Source organism: Gadus chalcogrammus, chromosome 8 (assembly GCF_026213295.1).
Source record: "Gadus chalcogrammus isolate NIFS_2021 chromosome 8, NIFS_Gcha_1.0, whole genome shotgun sequence".
In the NCBI taxonomy this organism is placed as follows: Eukaryota; Metazoa; Chordata; class Actinopteri; order Gadiformes; family Gadidae; genus Gadus; species Gadus chalcogrammus.
Genome location: NC_079419.1, coordinates 14,539,557 through 14,557,852, shown reverse-complemented (window position 1 = coordinate 14,557,852; position 18,296 = coordinate 14,539,557). Strand labels below are relative to the sequence as shown.

Here is an 18,296-nt window from a genome sequence, read left to right as displayed (position 1 = left end):
GTTTTTCTTTGGTCGTCATGAAAAAAAACACAAGGGGTAACACTGTCTTTTTAATCAAATGAAACACAAGGGGTAACACTGTCGTTTTAATCAAATGAAACATAAGGGGTAACACTGTCGTTTTTTTATCGGTCGTCATGAAAAAAAAACATAAGGGGTAACACTGTCGTTTTTATCAAATGACACATAAGGGGTAACACTGTCGTTTTTTATTGGTCGTCATGAAAGAAAACATAAGGGGTAACACAGTTGTTTTTTTATTGGTCGTCATGAAAAAAAACATAAGGGGTAATACTGTCGATATTTATATATAAGATACGGAAAGGGTAACACTGTCGTTCTTTATCTGTTGTCATGAAAAACCCATAAGGGGTAACACTGTCGAAATGTATCGAATAAAACTTAGGGGGTAACATTGTCGTTTTTTTTTATTGGTCGTCGTGAAAAAAAACATAAGGGGTAACACTGTTTTTTTTTTATTGGTCGTCATGAAAAAAACATGAGGGGTAACACTGTTCTTTTTTATTGGTCGTCATGAAAAAAAACATAAGGGGTAACACTGTCGTTTTTTATCGGCCGTCATCAAAAAAAACATAAGGGGTAACACTGTCGTTTTTTATCAAATAAAACATAAGGGGTAACACTGTCGTTTTTTATCGACCGTCATCAAAAAAAAAACATAAGGGGTAACACTGTCGTTTTTTATCAAATAAAACATAAGGGGTAACACTGTCGTTTTATATTGGTCGTCATGAAAAAAAACATAAGGGGTAACACTGTCGTTTTTTATCGGCCGTCATCAAAAAAAACATAAGGGGTAACACTGTCGTTTTTTATTAAATAAAACATAAGGGGTAACACTGTTGTTTTTTATCGGCCGTCATCAAAAAAAAACATAAGGGGTAACACTGTCGTTTTTTATCGGCCGTCATCAAAAAAAAAACATAAGGGGTAACACTGTCGTTTTTTATCAGATAAAAAATAAGTAGTACCAATGTCGTAGCATTAACAATGGGGCAGCTCAGCTCAGGAGGTAGAGCAGTTGTCTTGTAACTGAGAGGTTGGTTGTTCGATCCCCAGCTCCTCCTAACTGTGCAATTGTAGTACAATTAAAACCATGAGGTGTAACACTGTTGTTTTTTTATTGCCCGTCAACAAATAAAACGTAAGGGGTAACACTGTTGTTTTTTATCGGCCGTCATCAAAAAATAACATAAGGGTTAACACTGTCGTTTTTTATCAAATAAAACATAAGGGGTAACACTGTCGTTTTTTGTCAAATAAAACATAAGGGGTAACACTGTCGTTTTTTATCGGCCGTCAACAAAAAAAACATAAGGGGTAACACTGTCGTTAATTATCAAAAAAAACCTAATGGGTACCACTGTAATAGCATTAACAATGGGGCAGCTTAGCTCAGGAGGTAGAACAGTTGTCTTGTAACTGAGAGGTTGGTTGGTCGATCCCCAGCTCCTCCTAACTGTGCAATTGTAGTACAATTAAAACCATGAAGTGTAACACTGTTGTTTTTTTATTGCCCGTCAACAAATAAAACGTAAGGGGTAACACTGTTGTTTTTTATCGGCCGTCATCAAAAAAAAACATAAGGGGTAACACTGTCGTTTTTTATCGGCCGTCATCAAAAAAAAACATAAGGGGTAACACTGTCGTTTTTTATCAGATAAAAAATAACTGGTACCAATGTCGTAGCATTAACAATGGGGCAGCTCAGCTCAGGAGGTAGAGCAGTTGTCTTGTAACTGAGAGGTTGGTTGTTCGATCCCCAGCTCCTCCTAACTGTGCAATTGTAGTACAATTAAAAACATGAGGTGTAACACTGTTGTTTTTTTATTGCCCGTCAACAAATAAAACATAAGGGGTAACACTGTCGTTTTTTATCGGCCGTCATCAAAAAAAACATAAGGGGTAACACTGTCGTTTTTTATCAAATAAAACATAAGGGGTAACACTGTCGTTTTTTATCGGCCGTCATCAAAAAAAACATAAGGGGTAACACTCGTTTTTTATCAAATAAAACATAAGGGGTAACACTGTCGTTTTTTATCGGCCGTCATCAAAAAAAACATAAGGGGTAACACTGTCGTTTTTTATCAAATAAAACATAAGGGGTAACACTGTCGTTTTTTATCGGCCGTCATCAAAAAAAACATAAGGGGTAACACTGTCGTTTTTTATCAAATAAAACATAAGGGGTAACACTGTCGTTTTTTATCGGCCGTCATCAAAAAAAAACATAAGGGGTAACACTGTCGTTTTTTATCAAATAAAACATAAGGGGTAACACTGTCGTTTTTTATCGGCCGTAATCAAAAAAACATAAGGGGTAACACTGTCGTTTTTTATCAAATAAAACATAAGGGGTAACACTGTCGTTTTTTATTGGTCGTCATGAAAAAAAACATAAGGGGTAACACTGTCGTTTTTTATCGGCCGTCATCAAAAAAACATAAGGGGTAACACTGTCGTTTTTTATCAAATAAAACATAAGGGGTAACACTGTCGTTTTTTATCGGCCGTCATGAAAAAAAACATAAGGGGTAACACTGTTGTTTTTTTATTGCCCGTCAACAAATAAAACGTAAGGGGTAACACTGTCGTTTTTTATCAAAAAATAACATAAGGGTTAACACTGTCGTTTTTTATCAAGTAAAACATAAGGGGTAACACTGTCGTTTTTTATCGGCCGTAATCAAAAAAACATAAGGGGTAACACTGTCGTTTTTTGTCAAATAAAACATAAGGGGTAACACTGTCGTTTTTTATCGGCCGTCAACAAAAAAAACATAAGGGGTAACACTGTCGTTAATTATCAAAAAAAAAGGAATGATTACCACTGTAATTGTATTAACAATGGGGCAGCTTAGCTCAGGAGGTAGAGCAGTTGTCTTGAAACCGAGAGGTTGGTTGTTCGATCCCCAGCTCCGCAAATAAAACATAAGGGCTAACACTGTCGTTTTTTATCGGCCGTCATCAAAAAAACATAAGGGGTAACACTGTCGTTTTTTATCCAATAAAACATAAGGGGTAACACTGTCGTTTTTTATCGGCCGTCATCCAAAAAAACATAAGGGGTAACACTGTCGTTTTTTATCAAATAAAACATAAGGGGTAACACTGTCGTTTTTTATCGGCCGTCATCAAAAAAAAACATAAGGGGTAACACTGTCGTTTTCTATCAAATAAAACATAAGGGGTAACACTGTCGTTTTTTATCGGCCGTAATCAAAAAAAACATAAGGGGTAACACTGTCGTTTTTTATCAAATAAAACATAAGGGGCAACACTGTCGTTTTTTATTGGTCGTCATGAAAAAAAACATAAGGGGTAACACTGTCGTTTTTTATCGGCCGTCATCAAAAAAAACATAAGGGGTAACACTGTCGTTTTTTATTAAATAAAACATAAGGGGTAACACTGTCGTTTTTTATCGGCCGTCATGAAAAAAAACATAAGGGGTAACACTGTTGTTTTTTTATTGCCCGTCAACAAATAAAACGTAAGGGGTAACACTGTCGTTTTTTATCAAATAAAACATAAGGGGTAACACTGTCGTTTTTTATTGGTCGTCATGAAAAAAAACATAAGGGGTAACACTGTCGTTTTTTATCGGCCGTCATCAAAAAAAACATAAGGGGTAACACTGTCGTTTTTTATCAAATAAAACATAAGGGGTAACACTGTCGTTTTTTATCGGCCGTCATGAAAAAAAACATAAGGGGTAACACTGTTGTTTTTTTATTGCCCGTCAACAAATAAAACGTAAGGGGTAACACTGTCGTTTTTTATCGGCCGTAATAAAAAAAAACATAAGGGGTAACACTGTCGTTTTTTATCAAATAAAACATAAGGGGTAACACTGTCGTTTTTTGTCAAATAAAACATAAGGGGTAACACTGTCGTTTTTTATCGGCCTTCATCAAAAAAAAACATAAGGGGTAACACTGTCGTTTTTTATCAAATAAATCATAAGGGGTAACACTGTCGTTTTTTATCGGCCGTCAACAAAAAAAACATAAGGGGTAACACTGTCGTTAATTATCAAAAAAAAACTAATGCGTACCACTGTAATAGTATTAACAATGGGGCAGCTTAGCTCAGGAGGTAGAGCAGTTGTCTTGTAACTGAGAGGTTGGTTGTTTGATCCCCAGCTCCTCAAAAAAAACGTAAGGGGTAACACTGTCGTTTTTTATCAAATAAAACATAAGGGGTAACACTGTCGTTTTTTATCGGCCGTCATCAAAAAAAACATAAGGGGTAACACTGTCGTTTTTTATCAAATAAAACATAAGGGGTAACACTGTCGTTTTTTATCGGCCTTCATCAAAAAAAACATAAGGGGTAACACTGTCGTTTTTTATCAAATAAATCATATGGGGTAACACCGTCGTTTTTTATCGGCCGTCATCAAAAAAAACGTAAGGGGTAACACTGTCGTTTTTTATCAAATAAAACATAAGGGGTAACACTGTCGTTTTTTATCGGCCTTCATCAAAAAAAACATAAGGGGTAACACTGTCGTTTTTTATCAAATAAAACATAAGGGGTAACACTGTCGTTTTTTATCGGCCGTCATCAAAAAAAACATAAGCGGTAACACTGTCGTTTTTTATCAAATAAAACATAAGGGGTAACACTGTCGTTTTTTATTGGTCGTCATGAAAAAAAACATAAGGGGTAACACTGTCGTTTTTTATCAAATAAAACATAAGGGGTAACACTGTCGTTTTTTATCGGCCGTCATCAAAAAACATATTACAAATTACTTTGTTACTTTCCACCACAATACAATTAGGTGTCTGTCTGTGTGTGTGTGTGTGTGTGTGTGTGTGTGTGTGTGTGTGTGTGTGTGTGTGTGTGTGTGTGTGTGTGTGTGTGTGTGTGTGTGTGTGTGTGAGTGTGTGTGTGTTTGTTTATCAGCTGCACATAGACTACTAGTGGTTCGGTGTTGGTTTGGTTTGTTACCACAGACCCTCTTAATCTACCTCCTCCATCTCACTCATTGAAATACTGTTGCGTTGTTTTTGTAAGGGAGTATTTCACCGTGTACTTGGGGTACCACAATGATTCTAGGCCGTCCCCACCCTGTACAAAAACTAAAAGGCTTCACCGTCTGAGCTGAATCATTGTGGAAGGTAAACGCTCATCCCCATTCACATTGGACTAAACTCAAAGTAGGCTGCATATTAAGTAAAACAGAATATTCATCTAGATTATTCATCTAATTGATGTAGGATTAAGGATTCTTAATCTACAGTAGCAGACTGATAATTTTTAAATCAACCAAATTCTATTGCAGGTTAAAAATAAATATATAAATACCACAACAACAATTGCACAGAATATCCACAGCCGGGTGCCTAGGCTACAGGGATAAGACGCTAACTATAAGCTTCTTTACAGGATCAACCCGTGTTGATTATAATCTGTTAATTAACTCTTTATTTAACCATTAAAACCTTGCAAACATATAGGACTACATAAAAAAGCTGGCTCCTACCCTAGCGTAGGCTACTTCTCGGGTAATATTGTTTTGCATATAATAATGGCAAGTTTATGCTGCTGCAGGTCGGACTCGGCTAGGACCCCTCCCTACATCCCTTTCGTTTTCGCATAAGGGGAGTGCTGCTACAATTGCTTGGCTCTTCACAAGAGCCACAACCTATAAGTCTTATCCCGCAGGTATAGCTTCATAGAGAGGCGATGATGAGTATGATATTAATTCAATATGATAGCAACGTAATAGATAGAAACCAGTCATCGATGTTTCAGGGAGTTCCAGATCTTTTCCCCACAGCAGGTAATGTCGTCGTAGTTTTTGTGCTGGGATGTTTCACTGTGTGGGGTACTACGGCCCACAATGATTCAACACCCGCCCACACCTTAACAAAAACCCGTCCGACTAGGCCTACGTTATTAATCTCATGGAATAATACCTTTGAGACAGAATTATGTTTCAATAGGCGTTTGATGGACGTTTGACATTTGGTAAGTCGCATTTAGCCTTAACCCTAACCCCTAACCTTAACCCCTAACCCTAACCCTAACCCTAAACCCTTAACCCTAAACCTAACCCTTACCCTAACCCAAAGACACCATTGCTGTATAAATCATCTGCAAACTATTATGTTTGTTTTTGTAGGCTCTATAGCTAAAATAATATTGACTGAACTTAACATTTACAAATTTACTGTTGTAATACTATCCTAAAGTCAGAACTTATTGATTGAATTCCCCTGCAGGTTTTTGTATGGGGCTGTAGCACAGTGATCTGCTTTTCGGTAATGCCATCACTCTCGACGTTAAATTTGGAGGTAAGAAATGTTCTGTTATTAGTCAACATTCTCAAATACATTTGAAAAGTTTAATTTATTAGTTTAAACCATTTTGACATTTAATTAAAAAATGTAAAAAAGTGAAAAAAAAGATTTTTAAAGCCACCCGTTTCATTTATAACAGCACAAAAACCTGGGTTTATTTTGTCTTCTTTTTAGTTCATGCATGTTATTTTGTTTTTTTCTCTCCATAAGATAATACTCCTCATGTCGCCCCCACCCTGTCTATCCTCCGCCCGATGTCGGGCGATATGGGGGGCCCGCAGGTCTGCCTGGCAACCGGATTCTACCCGGATATCTCGAACAGAGTGCTCCTTAACCCGCTTAAGGATATCACCAATCAACTTTTGATATCCCCCAAGAGCAAATCATACACTTATGCTACATTTTCCAAAGGAAGTATCATCAGTAGTTGTATAGTGGAAGGTAAATCGACATAGGGCTATTTCAAATGGGCTACTTTGAAAAATCCTTAAAAATACATAGGCCTGTTACTTTGAAATCATTCTAGCCCTACCAAAAGTGGTAGGCCATGGTTCTGAAGTACTGGATGTATAATATGTGTTAATGTGACATGTAGTCTATGTTGAAATTTAATTTATGTTCTTTCATTTATAGGTGCAGATAATGAGGCAGTTCCGACAAATGCCAACCCAATAACTGCCTACCAACCAACTAGGCCTACCCCAGTAGCCGTCAACACAACATCAGGTTAGTCACCAGGAACACCAAAATGCGCTGTCCTTGACGTTGTAAAAATTGATATCTAGACATGCCATTAACAAGGTCAATTATTTTGATTGTGAAGGCCTACTCTGTTTATCCTGAACTGCCGTTCATGAAAGCCGTAGCTAACAAATCCTTTCATAAACCTTTTTTTTTCTTGACCCAAGGGTTTGCCTGCAACTGTCCTATACGAAAGTTTAAATTAAATTGAGAATTTATACACGATTTAAAGTCGTTCATATTATAAACCCATAAAGCTCATGTTTGTTTAATTGGGCACGTTAAAATAAGAAGGCTTATCTACTTACAATAGTGTGTGTGTTTGTCTGTGTGTCTGTCCGTCTGTTCATGCACGTGTGTGTGGGTTTCTTTTTGGTGTTATGTTATTTTTTAATCACAAAACAATTCCTGCTTTTGGTCCAGCCCACAAATTAGAAAATCACACGGAAGTCTTCAACGCAGAACCCTCCGGTAAGTCCGCTCCTTGACCTCTCTATGAATGTGTGATAACTTCCTCTTGCTTTGCGTCGCATTATCTTCAGGCGCTGCCAAATGGCCGACATCAATCTATTTCTCTCCTTCCTTTGCGGTCCAGACAATAAGAGGCTGAGCTCATACTACCTGCTGATAAACGGCCTGCGACACATCCTGACCAAAACCCTTGTTCTCAATGTGCTGGTGGTCCTCCGAGGTCTGCTGGCCTAGAAGACCACCGCAGGGCACACATGGACACATTGGTTGGAAATATACTCCATCATGCCGTAATCATGATCAGGACCTGAATCTGATTCTTCAAAGAGGTCAGGATGTGGATTAAGGATGGATAGGCATATTGTTGTGGTGTATAGTATGCCTAAGTAAATTGTAATTGACAATTGAGAATTTGAAGAGAAAGGATTAGGATATAGTAAAAATCACATTAAGGCTTCATTGTGGTGTTGTTTATTTTTTCACTTTCGTTTTATTGTCTGTACAGTCTGTATGTATTCCTTTCTTATTTGTAAAGCGTCTTTGAGCATTTAGAAAAGCACTGTAAAAAAAAGATCAATTATTATTATTATTATTGTTAAACTCAAGCAGCCAGCACCTGTTCAATCTATCGCTGGGACCGGTTGAAGCTTGATGGTATCAGATAGATGTGGACAGCTGGGGAATGAGAAGAAGAGAAATTTGAAGCATGAGGTATAATATGTAATGAATAATAACAATTTATAGTCTACTGATTGGACAAACCCCTATCATTTAAATTAATATGGTGCACAAACAACTTTGGCCCTTGGGCCAAAAATAAAACAAAGTTGTTACACATGTATTTCTGGGGTCTTCTGGAGGCTTAAGAAGGCTGCTTGTCTGTCTTCTCTTGTTATCTTGGTGTCAGTCGTGGTGCTTGTTATTAGTGAGGAAAACCACATTTTTACTGAAACTTGAAACCATGGCAACAGAGGAAATCCTCCATGCTGATTACGATCTAATATTCTCTGACAGTTTGTTGAGTATCGGAATATCTGCCCGCAAAGCTTTAAAACAAGGCTGTCATTGACAAGCACGATGCTCATAAGTCAGTTATGCATAGAGTTTTATAGAGTTTTTTTTTGTAATTATGTGTAACATCCACAACCTGGCGAAATCTATCATGTACTGCTGAATTGGACGTCTTGTTTTTTGGGTTTTCACTTGCAAAATATAAATAAAAAAAGGTTTTCACAGCCCACACCAGCCAACATAGTCCTATGTCTTTTCACGCATTTCACAGGAAAAGAGCAGCGATTTGGATTGAACCCGGGTCCTGATTTGACAGAAGGCCTATTGCCGTTTCTCTGTAATAGTGTGTTTCTGCAGGCGAAGTGGTGTCTACAGCTTAGATGAGCATTTTTTGTTATTGACGCTTGGACGTCATCGATAGAGCTATCGACACAAAACTTGTGACACTTGAGTGAGGGGAGATTTCATCTATGAGCACGATAAATAACCTGATCCTGGCTCAAGTGAACTTGTGATTCCTAGAATTGAGTTGACCATATTATTTTATGGAAACTATAATAACTTCTACGACTACTTTTGAGTCAGACACATTCTTACAACATGCATCACATCAAGTGTTATTTGCACCTGTGGCGATTTAGAAGATTTTTTCAAGTGTTCAAAACTTCAGTGTACAGAGAAATCTATCCAGATGGACAGTATTGGTCAAAGAGGCAAACCTTTACAGCATGTAAAATAAGGCCTATAACAAGTAGCAACAGATAGCCTACTCTTAGAATCCTATCTAATAGGATGCTACAATAATACTTCCGATGTAATCTGGTGTGACGCTGCCCCCTGCTGGATACAGGTAGAGTTGTCTTTCTCTCAATATTTTCCTAAACAGCGATGGAAGTGAGTAAACCCAGCCCCTTTCGGGTGCAATCTTTACGGTAACTTAAAAAAGGAAAAAAATTACCATTGCTTGGCGATTGGACCACATATTTAGAGAGTGGCATTTGTTTTAACCATTTTTTTGGTTTGGTTTGTAGAAGTTTGGATTGAACCCGGGTATAAAAAGTGTTTTTACAAAGCAGTTTTTAATTATGAGATGTAAAAGTATTTCCCAATACACGTGTGTTACTATATCGGTAGATATGAATAAATGTAACGCCGATATTCCCATCAATGGATTTCAGAGCTTCGAACGGTTCTAACCGAGGCTAGAACCGTTGTTTGACAAGGTTATACTATTGAAAAAGTATAAAGATAAAGAGTGAGATCAAGAGATGTTTAATGTTGCGTGTGTGCGTGAGTGCATGTGTGTGTGTGTGTGTGTGTGTGTGTGTGTGTGTGTGTGTGTGTGTGTGTGTGTGTGTGTGTGTGTTTGTCTTGCTGCTTCCAGGCCCCAGGTCCCAGGTGAGCGTGTGATGATGTCACACTCACCAGGATCCAGGTCATTGGGTCATCCTGCGCAACTGTGCCTGAACTACTTTACTTGTGGTTCACTTCCCTTCCTACAGCATGGATGTTTAGTTCCAGAGACTCCACTCCACTTTTTTATTCTTGTTTTAGTACTCATGGCGTTAACACTACTTCTACGTAAGCGTAATGGAGTTACAGTGTAAGTAGTATACTCATAGGCGTTAAAAATGAAGTTATCCATTAATGTATTCATCCATCCCAGACTTTCTGTTTAACATAAACAGGGGGTCTGCCTGTGTCTGGTGAAGATCAGGCCCGGGTTTTAGCAAACATTTATTTCCCAGATTGAAGGAGGATAACGGCGAGGGCCAGTTACCACCTGCTGCCGTGGACAAACTCAGCCCCCCGTCTCCTCGTCCAGGAAAGTGAGTACATCTCCTCTGCATTCCTCTGGCTCAGTCGCTATGGAGGGGTCAACCTGTTGCTTCCTTCAGTGCTGTGTTCCATGGTCAAACACAGACCCATCCTCCGCAGCACAGCAGTGTTCTCGAGATAGATGTTGGCCACGTTCCTGTGTTCCCTCAGTGGTAAGGTTTCTCTAGTTTATTCAGAGTTGACATCAGGTTGTTGCTTCTGTAGTCTATGCAGAGTGGACTTTAGTTTTGGTATCAGGGTTTTTAGACAGGGATTGATCACAGTGGGCCAGGAGGAGTTGATGCAATTATGTTTGGCCCTGGGATCAAATTATCTGTTGTAAAAGGTGAGTTAAAAAGTCTTTATGAGTAGCATCGCACATGGGTAAATATATTGGAGTTGGTATCGAATGCAGAAATGCAGTCCAAAAAAGGTTTTCTCTCCTAACGTACAGTAACAATTTGCTGTGATACTGTATCTGAAATAAACCCAAAGAAACACCTTTACAGTCATGTTATTCTAGTAGAGATGCTTAACATCACAATTGCAAAATATTTAGGTTTAACTACATTATCATTTTCAATGATGCATGCAAAAAATATATCATGATTAATTACAAATACCTACTGTTACTGTTATATTACTGAAAGTGTAGGTCTACCGGTTGATTAAACTAAAATATTTTCTGCCATTGTTAGTAAAAGGCCTTAACAATGACAAAATTGCCTTTAATGTTAATATAGGTCCATAAGTAATAGTCCAACCTAATTCGGAGGATAGGTTTTACTCATTATATCGTGAGATACGCGTTTTAGGAGTAGTTTCTCTTCTGGGAAGCTGTATAACTGACACCTTGCAGTTATTGATATGATATCAACCACTGTGTGTCTGCGAACAAGATCTATTTCGGCCAAGGGACTAAGCTGACTGTTTCTAGCAGTAAGTTAAAGTTCATGGGTTTAAACAGTATATTTTATAATATTAGATTGACCAAGGAATAATATGAAGATTGTATCACATGAATCAATATAATAAGTTTGACATAAATGGTAAGGTTAATGTACTGAAATCACCATCAGAACAAACTAGAGTATTTTGCACGGAAAAATACTAAAAGAATCTAAAAAAGAAAGCAAACACTAATGTTTCATCCATAAACACTATTGTAATTTACTAAATACTAGCATTTAGAGGTGTGTTAAAGCATTTTGAAGTGGTTTTAAGTGTTCGTAGCGGTTCTGTCCTTTGTCCTAGTTTGTGTCATGAGTGTTCACACTGTGTGAATCAAGGAGCAACACAGAAGATATTATTCGGTGCTGGATCAAAACTGTTAGTACAATCAAGTAAGAAATATCTTAATTTACTTTGTTCGATTAAGTTGTTTGATCATTTTCGTTCATTGGGGAACACACGTAGATAGGAATTGATCGGAAACAGCTATTGAGTTGAATATCATTGAATATCGAAATATCCCCAAAAAACTATAGAAATGCGTTAGCCGTCAAATTTGTATATGTATGTATTTTTAGTTTTATAAAGTCTGTTTTTAGTAATTTAAAGTGCTGTCATTAGTTATGTCCTTAGTCATAGTTTGTGTCATGCGTGTTCACACTGTGTGAATCAAGGAGGAGGACAGAAGATGATATTCGGTGCTGGAACAAATCTCTTAGTTGAATCAAGTAAGGATTATCTCCATTTACTTGGCTAGATTGAAAAGTATGTGATTTTTTTTCGAAAAGTGTTGATTGAGTTACCTATAGGTTTGATAGATATGTCTTGTTCTAGATATAGCTCAATTTGTATTCACAATTTTCTACAACAGAAGGTATCAGGAGAAAGCCTTTCAGCATGTATTGATCTAAAAATGTGACTGGTTTCCAGTAACCATTATATCTAAAATGTGTTATTGTGAGGCTTTTTAGTTATGATTGAACGAGCAAAACATTGTTCACAATAATTTTGACCAACCTGGTAAAATATGGAAATATACATATATAAGAAAATATAGAAAAACTATTTATTTTTCAAAAAATATTTGGGAGTTGGTTTTAGTCAAGTGTCCCCGCATATTGTGTATTCTGGAGCTCAAAATATTGTGTTTGGAAGTGGAATATCCTTGACCGTAAAACTACGCAAGATTAAACATTTGGACATTTGAAATGAACACACACAACATTTTCATCACAATGAGTTTAAACTAAGTTTGTAGTTCTATAAAGTGGGTTTTAAGGAGAGGCAGTGGTCCTGCTCTTAGTTGTAGTTTTTGTCATGCATTGTCACACTGTGTGAATCAAGGACAGAAGATACTGTTCGGTGCTGGAACAAATCTCTTAGTGAAATCAAGTAAGAATTATTTCCCTTTACTTTACTAGACTGATTTGTGCTTGATAATTTTTCCAACATTTTTGGCAAAATGTGTTTTTTTGTAGCATAGTGGTTTGATAGCTCTTTCTGGATCTTGATATCGATCAATATGTATTCAAAATGTTCAACAACATGGACACAGAGAAGGTAGCTAATAAACTGTTGTCAAAATCACACCAAGGGTGACACAAAATGTATGTGAACTGAGGCCTCGTTGTGAAACGCACATAATTGATTGGAAACAGCTCATGAGTTTAAGTCATGGGGCTTATTGTTGTGTGAAGTCTGACGCTATCAAACTCATCTTTGGAGCTGGTGTAAAACTTTCCATTGCTTCTAGTAAGTTTCCTGTTGTTGCTTTTCTTAAGTATATTTTTTCTTTCGCATAGCCCCAGATGTATACAAAGTATATGTAAGATAACACATTTTGACATTTTGAACAAGCAAAACATTTCATTTTCATTACAAAGCCTTGTCAATTATTTGCTTATAATTCTTTTTTTTTAAAGCGTTAGTTGTCCCTCGAGGGGAGGTTATTCCAAACACATTTTTATAAAGTGTGTTTGTAGTAATTTAAATTGCAGGCAGCGGTTAGTTCTTAGTTGTAGTTTGTGGCATGCATGTTCACACTGTGTGAATCAAGGAGGACAGAAGATATTATTCGGTATTGGAATAAATCTCTTAGTCAAATCAAGTAAGAATTATTTCCATTTACTTGGCTTGATTGATTTGTATTTGATAATTCTTCCATAATTGTTGGACATTTTTTGTTTGAGTAGCCTATAGAGGTTTGATAGCTCTTTCTTGCCCTTCATATACGTAGATAAATATGTATTCAACATTTTCAGCGAAATTGACCTAGAGAAGTTAGCTATTATAAGTTTGGAAAAAATCTAAAGGGGCACAACATATATGTGACCTGGGCTACATTGGGAAACAAGTAGGAATGGATAGGAATAAGCTAATGAGTTTAGGTGATGGGGTTTGTTGTTGTGTGAAGTCTAGCACTGACAAACTCATCTTTGGAGCTGGTGTAAAACTTTCCATTACTTCTAGTAAGTTTCCTGTTGCTTTTCTAAAGTATATTTTCTCTTTCATAGCCCCAGATGTATACATTTTCCCCTGGGTGGATTGAGCTTTTTTCTTCAGACAAAGTGAATGTGTCAGTGAAAAAGTTATAAGTAATTTAGATCCAACGTGATGCCTGGCAATGTGACATTAGTACTCATGTGCAGGTTTAAGCAAAGCAAATATAAATATGATTCTCATTAAAATGTTATTACAAGTAACAATATTTTAAACCCAAGCCCATGCCAGCCAGTGTTACTCTGGGTTTTGTGTATCCAGGTTTAGCACTGTGTGAATACCGGGCAAGGCAGACTTATTTTCGGGAGTGGTACAAGGCTAACCGTAGTCTCTGGTAAGTCCTCACTTCGACTCATGATAAAATACCTTTCCATATCTTATCTTTCCAGAAGTTATCGTTTGGAGGCTTATCAGCGCGTATGGATCATTAAATTAACTGGTGCCCGGCAAATTGGAACCATTAGATTGTATGTATTGTTATGATTTATAACTATTTATGAATTTGAAACACAAGAACAAGCCAAGAATGGTCAACAATGATTTTGCCAGTTCTATTTGAAAAGAAATATTATGGAATTAGTTTTGGTAGTGTCCTTTCATTGCGTGCATTCTGGAGCACAAAAGATTGTGTTTGGAAGTGGAACCACCTTGACCGTAGAACTGCGTAAGATAACACATTATGACATTTGAAACAAACAAAAACATTTCATTGCCATTAAAAAGCCTTGTGAATTATTTGCTTATAATTACATTTTTTTAAAGAGTTAGTTGTCCCTTGAGATGGGGTTATTCCAATCACATTTTTATAAAGTGTGTTTGTAGTTTTACAAAGTGTGTTTGTTGTGTCTAACATGTTCTTGTATGGTTTCAAAGTGTGTATGTAGTTTTATAAAGTGTGTTTGTAGTCATTTAAATTGCAGGCAGAGGTTAGTCCTTAGTTGTAGTTTGTGGCATGCATGTTCACACTGTGTGAATCAAGGAGGACAGAAGATATTATTCGGTGCTGGAACAAATCTCTTTGTCAAATCAAGTAAGAATTATTTCCATTTACTTGATTTACTTGGTTTGATTGATTTGTATTTTATACATTTTCCAAAATTGTTTGAGTAGCCTATAGAGGTTTGATAGCTCTGTCCTGATCATGATATAGATAAATATGTATTCAACATTTTCAATGACATGGAGATAGAGAAGTTAACTATTATACTGTTGAAAATATATAAAGGGGACACAAAATGTATGTGATCTGAGCTTCATTGGGAAACACGTAGGAATAGATAGGAAATGGCTAATGAGTTTAAGTCATGGGGCTTATTGTTGTGTGAAGTCTAGCACTAACAAAATCATCTTTGGAGCTGGTGTAAAGCTTTCCATCGATTCTAGTAAGTCTCACTTTGCTTTTCTAAAGTATGATTTCACTATCGAATTGCCCCAGTTTTCATACAGAAAATGTATGAGTGTATTGACCTTATTCTTTGGAAAAAGTGAAGGTGGCAGTGAAAAGTTAATAATTTGGAGCCAAAGTCATGGCTGTCAGAAGTAAAGTTACATAGTGCGTCTAAGCGAAACAAATGTATATATCTGTATTTTTTACTACAATTAAAACTGTTTTAACTCAAGCCAATGCCAGCCAGAGTTACTCTGGGTTTGTGTATGCTTGTTTGACACTGTGTGAATACCGGACTAGAGAAAATTATCTTCGGGTTGGGTACAAGGCTAACCGTAGTCTCTGGTAAGTCCAGGCCGAGTATTGTAACCAGTCAAATTTGTGTTTTTAGTTTTACAAAGAACATTTGTGTGTTTGTAGTTCTATGAAACTGTTTGTAGTTTTTTTAATGTGTTTGGAGTATTCATTAGTGATGTGTTTTTAAGTGTGTTTGTAGTGTTTTAAGGTGCAGGAAGCGGTTCCTTACTTTTTAGTAATTTGTGTCATGGGTGTTAACCCTGTGTGAATCAAAGAACAACACAGAAGATGTTATTCGGTGCTGGGACAAATCTCTTTGTGAAATCAAGTAAGAATTATCTCCATTCACTTGGCTAGATTGATTTGTATGGGAATCATTTTTCTAAATTATTCGACATTTTTTATTTGAGTTCCTATATGTTTGTATCTATCTTGTTCTGGATATAGCTCAATTTTTATTTACAACTTTCTACAACTGAAGGTTTCACGAGGAAGCCTATCAGCATGTATTGATCTGAAATTAGACTGGAGTCTAGTAACCATTACATTTAAAATGTGTTACGAGTTAGGCTACCTATAGGTTTGATCTATCTTGTTCTTGATATAGCTACATTTTTATTTACAACTTTCTACAACAGAAGGTTTCACGAGGAAGCCTATAGCGTGTATTGATCTGAAAATTAGACTCGTCTCTAGTAACCAGTACGATACAAATACAAGGATTAGCAAAGCATTGCAACCTGCTATGATTTTAACTAATCTGTTTAAATCTAGAAATCTATAAAAAAAAAAGTATAGAAATGAGAGTTCTTAAGGGGTTTGTTTTTCTCAGTTGTCCTCTCATGTGTGCATTCTGGAACTGAGATTGTGTTTGGAAGTGGAACATCCTTGACCGTAGAATCACGTGAGATAAAACATTCTGGCATTTGAAACAAACACATTGCATTTGATCACATAGCGTTGCAATATATTTTCTGTTCCTTTTTTCTTTTTTTGCTCTCCCTTGAGATTAAGCTGTTCCTATCAAATCTGTATCAACAAATTCAGTATAAGGATTACTAGCTGAAAAAAACGGTAAGGTAATATTTACCTTTTATAATCACTTACAAAGGAGCTCTTGTTTTAATTATTCATCTGTTAGTGTCTCTGCTTGAGCAGTAGGTAGCTGGTTGCTTTTTGCTATGGCAAGTATCGTTGTGTGAATACTGGAGGGGGATATAAACTCATCTTTGGAAAAGGCACCCATCTATTTGTTAATTCTAGTAAGTAACGATTAATGTACTATGTCCATCTAATCTAATGTCATCTCATCTCATCTAATACAATTTATCTCATCTTTATCAACAAAAAAACAGTAGTACATTTCTCATGAATCTTTTTCAGCTGGACAGTTAATAGTTCATAGCATTAAAATTGACTATGATTTAAATTACTCCAATTAATCCATTTAAGATATTGCTGAACTGCTTCTGCCAAATATTGTATATTGTGTCAGAAGAAATCCGAGATCAGATAACATTTTCTACGCAGTCCACCCTGAGTAATTGTCATGGTAGTAAACACTGTGTGACATATGGGAATGTGTTCATATTTGGAAAAGGAACCACGCTAATAATTGAATCAAGTAAGTTTTAGCTTTAACCTAAGTTTTAATTTTTCGATGCAAATTGTAACTGATTCAAAATGAGCTTTTTGTTAACAATAACATAAGCATTCTATGGAATGTAATGTTTAAAAGTGAATAAAATCACACAAAAAGTATATAAATTGGTTAGTAGTTTACTAACCATTAGTTTACAGAATACATTCATTGACTAAAATACTACTATGGGAATAGTTATTGCTGAGGACTGAATCAGTGTGTGACTAATACGGCTGGAGGGTTAAAACTTATTTTTGGCCAAGGTATCAATGTAGTGGTTTTAACCGGTAAGTATTTTCTACCTGATAATGTTAAATAGATAATGTGATGATATGGAATACGAAAAAAAAGTGTTGCAATATAATGTGATTATATTGAATACTGGAAGTACTTTAAGATCATAACTATACTGCTGTCCAATACATTGAGCAATGTAGTTAAAGTGAGTATATAGGCCTAAATGTGATATCTAATATCTTAAGAAATATGTCATCCATAACTGGAAAAGCTAAAACTAGGAAAAAAAGGCAGTTTCAACAAAACAATAATTAACTTTTTTGAGTGATAGAATTAAGGATAAAGTAAAGAAAATACTGCAATATTAATATCCTGTACTGGGTTATTATTTAAAAATATTTTATGGCATATGTAAGTGGAAGGTTTTTGTTAGGCAGGGTCTAGATGTGTGAGTACAGATGGCAGAAAAATCTTCTTTGGTGCTGGTATAAGCCTGAGAGTTAACCAACGTAAGTTATTATTGTAATTTCCCTTAAATAATATATATATATATATTTAATTTACATGACATTCCTTCTGAGTAAACGTGACTTTCAGGTGAGGTATGTTTAGTTTTTAGACAGAAACCTTTCAAATCTTAGGGTAGCATTGCTGATACGTAATCTGCATGGCATTAAATCATTAAGTAATGTTATCTACCATGATTAATACCTTATATAGATCCAACAAAAGCCCAAAAGTGGGATGATTTATTTATATATTTATTCGCTTATTTTAAGGGTAGTAAAGTAGAAACATTGACACAAGCAGTGTCTGATGTTTTGTACAAGTGTATAGCCAAGGCTATGTACAAGGCTATATGCCAAGGCTCATTTCCAACACCAGTCCCTTGATAGTTCAAACA

The 18,296-nt window shown here is 36.2% G+C and overlaps 1 long non-coding RNA gene across 2 annotated transcripts; it reads left to right on the top strand.

The window, feature by feature from the left end:
• The first annotated feature begins 5,219 nt into the window (after positions 1-5,219).
• LOC130388305 (uncharacterized) lies at positions 5,220-9,876 on the top strand. 2 transcript variants are annotated; one of them, XR_008896397.1, is made up of 6 exons: positions 5,220-6,006; positions 6,261-6,332; positions 6,549-6,779; positions 6,972-7,064; positions 7,503-7,550; positions 7,675-9,876. It is a non-coding gene; the product is annotated as an uncharacterized LOC130388305 (long non-coding RNA). The 2 variants fall into 2 exon arrangements; XR_008896398.1 differs by having other exon boundaries at positions 5,221-5,818.
• The last annotated feature ends 8,420 nt before the right edge of the window (positions 9,877-18,296 follow it).